Consider the following 6,108-nt stretch of genomic DNA (forward strand, 5'->3'; position numbering starts at 1 on the left):
CTAAGTGGTGGTGGAGATTTGGGAGAGAAGACAACTCTTTATGGAAACAACTCATCTGCAATAAGTATAAGTTAGAGGAGGGAAGGTGGTTCCTTTTCATGCAGAGGCCACCAATATCTCAAGAGTGTGGAGTGACATCATCCTTGTTAATGAATCTAACAACAACCTGTTTAACTATTATTTGCACAATGTTGAACTCAGGATTGGTAATGGTGAAAGACTTAGTTTCTGGGTTGATAATTGGTTAGGAACTAGTTGTTTGAAGTCCTAATTTCCTAGATTATACTACCTATCAGTGGAAAGGGACATATCTTTGCATATACTGTGGTCTAGGGCCAGAAATCAGCACATCTGGGCATTTAATTTCAAAAGACCTCTACTGGCATAGGAGGAAGATGAACTTCTGAGGCTTTATGATGTTCTAGGGTAGGGCCCTGTTTTGAATTTCGGTTCTAATGACACTATTTTGTGAAAAGCTGACCCTGCAGGCATTTTTACTATTAAACATGCTGTTAATTGGTGTGAATCTGTTATTGGTCCTGTTCTAAAGCTTCCTGATCTGATCTGGCATAATCTCTCTCTCCCTAAAGCCCAATTTCTCTCTTGGTTAGTATGGAAGGGGAGGTTAAAGACCTCAGATTATCTGCATAGAATGGGTATCCTAAGTGTTGAAGTTAGTAATAAGTGTGTGTTTTGTCATGCGAAGGTTGAAACACTCAATCATGTTCTTTTGCTTTTCCTCCTTTGCTTAGAAAGCTTGGTTTTCCATAATCAAATGGTGGGGTTTGCAATGGGCCTTCCCTAGTACTGTGGTCATGCTTATGCACTGGTGGTTTGGTTGGACTTATAGGAAAAGGGAGAAACAATTATGGAGATTAGTTTTAATTGTTGGGCTGTGGTCCCTTTGGAATTGCAGAAATGACTGCCTCTTCAATGATTTGCAGCCTATCTGTGAAGACCTCTGTCAGTTAATTAAAACTAGAGTAGCCTTATGGATGAAAGCTCATTCATTTGGCCAAGGTTATGCGATGGATGAATTTGTTTACAATATTCAACAAGTTAGAAGATGCCTGTAACTACCCTGTGGAGCCTGAGTGCTTTGCTTTTTTGCTCTGCTGCGATCTGTTTGCTGTCAGCAGAGATGGTTGAGGGTGGTCTAAACATGGTATGTACCTGTCTTGGGTTGGTCTGCCTCTATATTAGTATGGGAGCAGTGTTCACTGAATTTGCTGACGCTTCATATGGGAGCAGTATTCACTAGTATCTGTGTAATGGCTGAGTGTGGTCAACTCCTATACCAGTATCTGTGTAATAGTTGAGGCTTGCTGGCTCTTAGATTGGTCTGCTAAGTTTTGTTCTGGTGTATGGTGGTCTGATATTCTGGTGCTAAGTTCTGGTGTATGGTGGTCTAATATCCTTGGTGCTACTGAGTTCAATGCGGTTGAACTGATATGTTTAGCTGATGTCTGCTCTGTTGGTTTTACTAAGTGGTTGGTCTGCTCAGCTCTGTTGGACTGCTCAGCCAATAGCAGATTTGGTCTGCTCAGCTGATGCTAGTTTGTGTTGTGATGTTGTGATGAAATTGGGTGTTTGGTCTGCTCTGTTGCTCTAATGAAATTGGGTGTTTGCTCAGTTCTGTTTCTTTGTTATTATGTTTTGTTGCCTGTTACTGCATTGGTGGAAATTATTCAAGTTCCAAGCTGAAGTGTTTCTGAGGTCTACAAGTTACTCTAGTTCCAAGTTTGCATTGGTGGTTGCATTTGAAATTTCTCAGCTATTAGGTAATAGTCTGCTGGTCTTTATTGTTGGTGTTTGGTTTGTTTTCTCGTTGGTTTCTCATCAATTCTGGGGGTGCTAGCAAATGATAGGATGGGCTTTTTGGTGCTAACTTAGTTGGGATAATTTAGCTCATTGTGATGCTTCTGCATCTCCCTTTCCTTTATTGATGTTTTTTGTTTTGTACTGTGTACTTGTTTCTTATATCAATAAAACTTTTCTTTGCCGATCAAAAAAAATATATAAAAGGACTTTTGCTGAAACATCTTGTATTACTTCTACTCTAAATTGTTACAAAATTTTAAAGTTTAGTGATTTTAAATTTAGATATTTGTTTTAAAATAAAATTAATATTACTAAAATCTTCATGTTGAGATCAAAAAAATAAGATTTATATTGAATGTAAATTTTAAAAGATATAGTGAAATTTCGCTATCTGAGATAACATTAGTATAAATTTTACTATTTGAATATAACATTTAAATAATGAAATTTCACTATGTTATCTTTGAAAAATATATGAAATAAAAAATCCTAGATTATCTTCTTTTTTTTTTTTTTTTTTTTTTTTTACAGAATAATGACATGATGAAATTTGATTACTATCTAACAATTAATAAGTGAAATACCCTTCATAATAACATTGGACATTTTACAAGAAGGAAAAGTGAAATTTTAGCAAGAAGATTTAGTGGGCACCCTTTATGTTTTCATAAGGGCTCATTTGAAAGTAGTTTTTTCAATTAGGTTTTTTGTTTTAGTAGATTTTTTAAAAAAGTATTCACTATTTTTTTTTTGGTCTAAAAGTCCCTAAATTTTATATAATAAATGAATTTAAATAGTCCACTAAAAATAAAATGAAATGATTTAATTAAAAAATAGCATTTTATACAGTTTTTTAAATTTTTATTAAAAAATTAAGGGATTTTTATACTAAAATTTTTCTACAATTTTAAAAAAGATTAAGAAAATTACACATTGTGAATCTTTTCAAAACTAATTTCAAATCAGTGATAAATTTTATCAACTTTCACTACAACATGTAAGAGTTTTGGAGACCAAATGTTTTGGTTTCTAAAAGTGAAAATTTTATTGCAAAAAATATTTAAGGACAAATTTCTATTATTGTGAAAAATATGACTTTTAGTGACAAAATTTTGAAAGTGTCACTAATAAATAAAAACTTTTAGGGACAACATGATTTGGTCTCAAAATGGTTTATTTTTTCAGATAAAAAATTTAGTTCCAAAAAAATAATAATTCATCACTAATGTCCAATTTTTGTTACTAAAAATATAATGACGATACTTTTCACAATAAAAATATTTAGTCACTAAAAAATAATTTTGTTCCAAATTTTAGTTTTTAAAACCTTAATTTTTTGTAGTGTTTAATAATTATAACCATAAAGTTTTTATAAATTTATAAATTTATAATTATTTTGAGAAGTTACTATTGATTTGTAATTTTTTTAAAAATATTTGCTTAAAATTAGCAAAAATTCAAAAAGAAACATAAAAAAAGCTGTTTATTATTAATTCCCCCCCCCTCATACCTATGCAAACCTAACCGCTCAAAATTTCAGGGGATTTTTTTTTTTCGAAATTTCGTGGGAAAATGTTTCCTTTTGGCCAACTTTTCCCACCAAAACAAATAGAGCAAAGGTTGAACCGAACGTTTTGCATTTCTCATATTTATGTATAAAAAATTGTAAGAAATCTCAAAAATTTTATTAAATGTCTCGTAATTGTATGGATCTCACATTTGATAAAAATTTTGATAGAATTTTTGGTGTCTTATTATATGTTCTTGCAGGAGTCTCAGTAGTAATTAATTTCACAAGGTATAGTTTTTAATCTTTCGATCTTTTATTGTTGCTGTTTGGGTATTTCATTGTTCTATCATTTTGAGAAAATGAGCTCATATACCATGATCAATACCCATGATTTCTTTAATTTTCTTGTACTGGCTTTCATATTTTGTGTTCGTGATGAATATATATGATCTTTTCTGAAAAACACATTTATGCATACATACGAATGTGTTAGTAGATATTTTAATATTATAATGTGTTATAGGTTTGATTTTCTTTTCTTTCTCTCCAAGTTTTCTTCGCCTTTAAGTCAAGTTTTTCTTCTTCTCCAAGTCTTATAAGTCTTGCCCACCAAGTCAAGTCTTCTTCTCCAAGTCTTCCAAGGAAATTGCCCACCAATTTCCTCTCGTATACTTTTCCTCCAAGTTAACCCCTTTCTTGGTGACTAAGCTTTCCTCTCCTATAAATTGAGCCTTTTACCTCTCTTTTTGGTAGCTCAAATTTCTTATTTGAGAGATTATCAGGCAAAGAAATAAAATGTGTATGTGATGAAGTTTTGAGTTCAACCAATTGTGCAGTATTGGTGAACTATAAGACTTAGTCGGGCTGTTGTATCCTAGGGGGGACAAGTCATGGTTTTTTTCTGCTACACCAGTGTGAGGTTTTTTCTAACCGTAGAGGGCTTGAATTTCCTTAAAGAGAGCGAATTTTCCGTGCCTCAGCCCTTACAATAGTTATTATAATTTTTTTTTTTGTATTTTCTGGTGTTTTATTTGTATTTATCACCAACAATTTTAAGGAGATTCAAATAGTAAAATTCATGGAGCCAATATTGGAGAAGCCCAACGAGAATATCAGCGATCTTAACAAGCCCTTCCGGTTCAAAGGAGCCATTTCAAAAGATGGAATGGTAATGTGCTTTTCTATCTTAGTCTCTTCAAGGTGGCCTATATCCTGACCGAGTCTACTAAAGAGATGACTGACAAGGAGTATGCCGCTCATCTTGAAAAAATCGAGAAATACAACACAGATGAGTATAAATGTCAATATTATCTTTTGAATTGTCTTTCGGATCAATTTTATGATTATTATGATACTACTTACATCACTGCCAAGAAAATTTAGAAAGCCTTGCAAAATAAATATGACACTGAAGAGGTAGGCGCTAAAAAATATGCAGCAAGCTACTTTTTTCGCTATCAGATGATAGATGGAAAATCAGTGGTGGAACAAGTACAAGATTTTCAAATGCTAGTGGCTAAAGTTAGATCCAAAGGCATCAAAATTGGAGACAATCTTGTTGTGGCAGGTATTATTGACAAACTATCATCATCTTGGAGAGAGTTTTAGAAGTCAATGTGTCACAAGCAAAAAGAGACGTCCTTGGAGACTTTAATCATACGGATTCAGGTGGAGGAAGAAACACAAGGACAAGATACACTTATGACACAAAAGCATTCTACTACAAAGGTAAATTTAACTTTTGGAAATACTTTACCTAAAGGTCGATTTCATAAAAATAGTCACTTGAAACCAGTTAAGAAAATTTGGAAAAATACTAGAAGGCCACAAAATAAAAATTACCCGAGGCAAAAGAAATGGAACCAAGAACCCCCTTCACAAGATCTGACAAATGTGACATGTTTTGTGTGTGGCAAAAGTGGGCATATTGCTCGACCTTGCAAATTTCGGAAACAATAGTCTCGACCACAGGCTAATGTTACCGAGGAACCATTTGTGGCTATGATTACAGATATTTTTATGGTTCCATCTGTGGATGAGTGGTGGGCAGACTCTGGTGCCAATAGGCATGTCTGCTACGATAAAGATTGGTTCAAAGATTTCACTCCTTTTAATGAAGAGAGGACTGTTATGCTTGGTGACTCCAATTTAACCAAGGTGCTCGGGTGTGGAGTTGTTGAGCTGAAATTTACCTCTAGACGTATGCTTGTTTTAAAAGATATGTTGTACACATCGTCCATGAGGAAAAATTTGATGTCAAGTTATTTGCTCAACAAAGCTGGCTTCAAGCAGACTATTGAATCTGACCAATATGTAATCACTAAAAAAGACATATTTGTAGGGAAAGAGTATGCATGTAATGGAATGTTTAAATTAAATGTTGAGAATAAGAAAGCACATGTTTCTGTTTACATGCTGTCTTCTATGAATTTTTGGAATGCTTATTTGTGTCATATTAATAGCCGATATGTGGAAGTCATGAGTAGTTTAGGATTAATTCACAGGCTAACAAATAAGTTTGAGAAATGTGAAATTTGCAGTCAAGCAAAAATAACTAAAAGGTCTCATAAAGGTGTGGTGAGAAATACTGAATTGTTAGAATTAATTCACACTGATTTTATGTGAATTTGAAGGAATTTTAACACATGGTGGAAATAGATATTTTATCACTTTTATTGATAATTTTTCAAAATACACTTATGTATACTTGTTGAAAATAAAAGTGATGCTTTTGAAAATTCCTTCTTGAAGTTGAAAATCAATTCGGTAAAAAGATT

The sequence above is a fragment of the Camellia sinensis genome, chromosome 13, assembly GCF_055761805.1.
Source record: "Camellia sinensis isolate YWXY chromosome 13, ASM5576180v1, whole genome shotgun sequence".
In the NCBI taxonomy this organism is placed as follows: domain Eukaryota; kingdom Viridiplantae; phylum Streptophyta; class Magnoliopsida; order Ericales; family Theaceae; genus Camellia; species Camellia sinensis.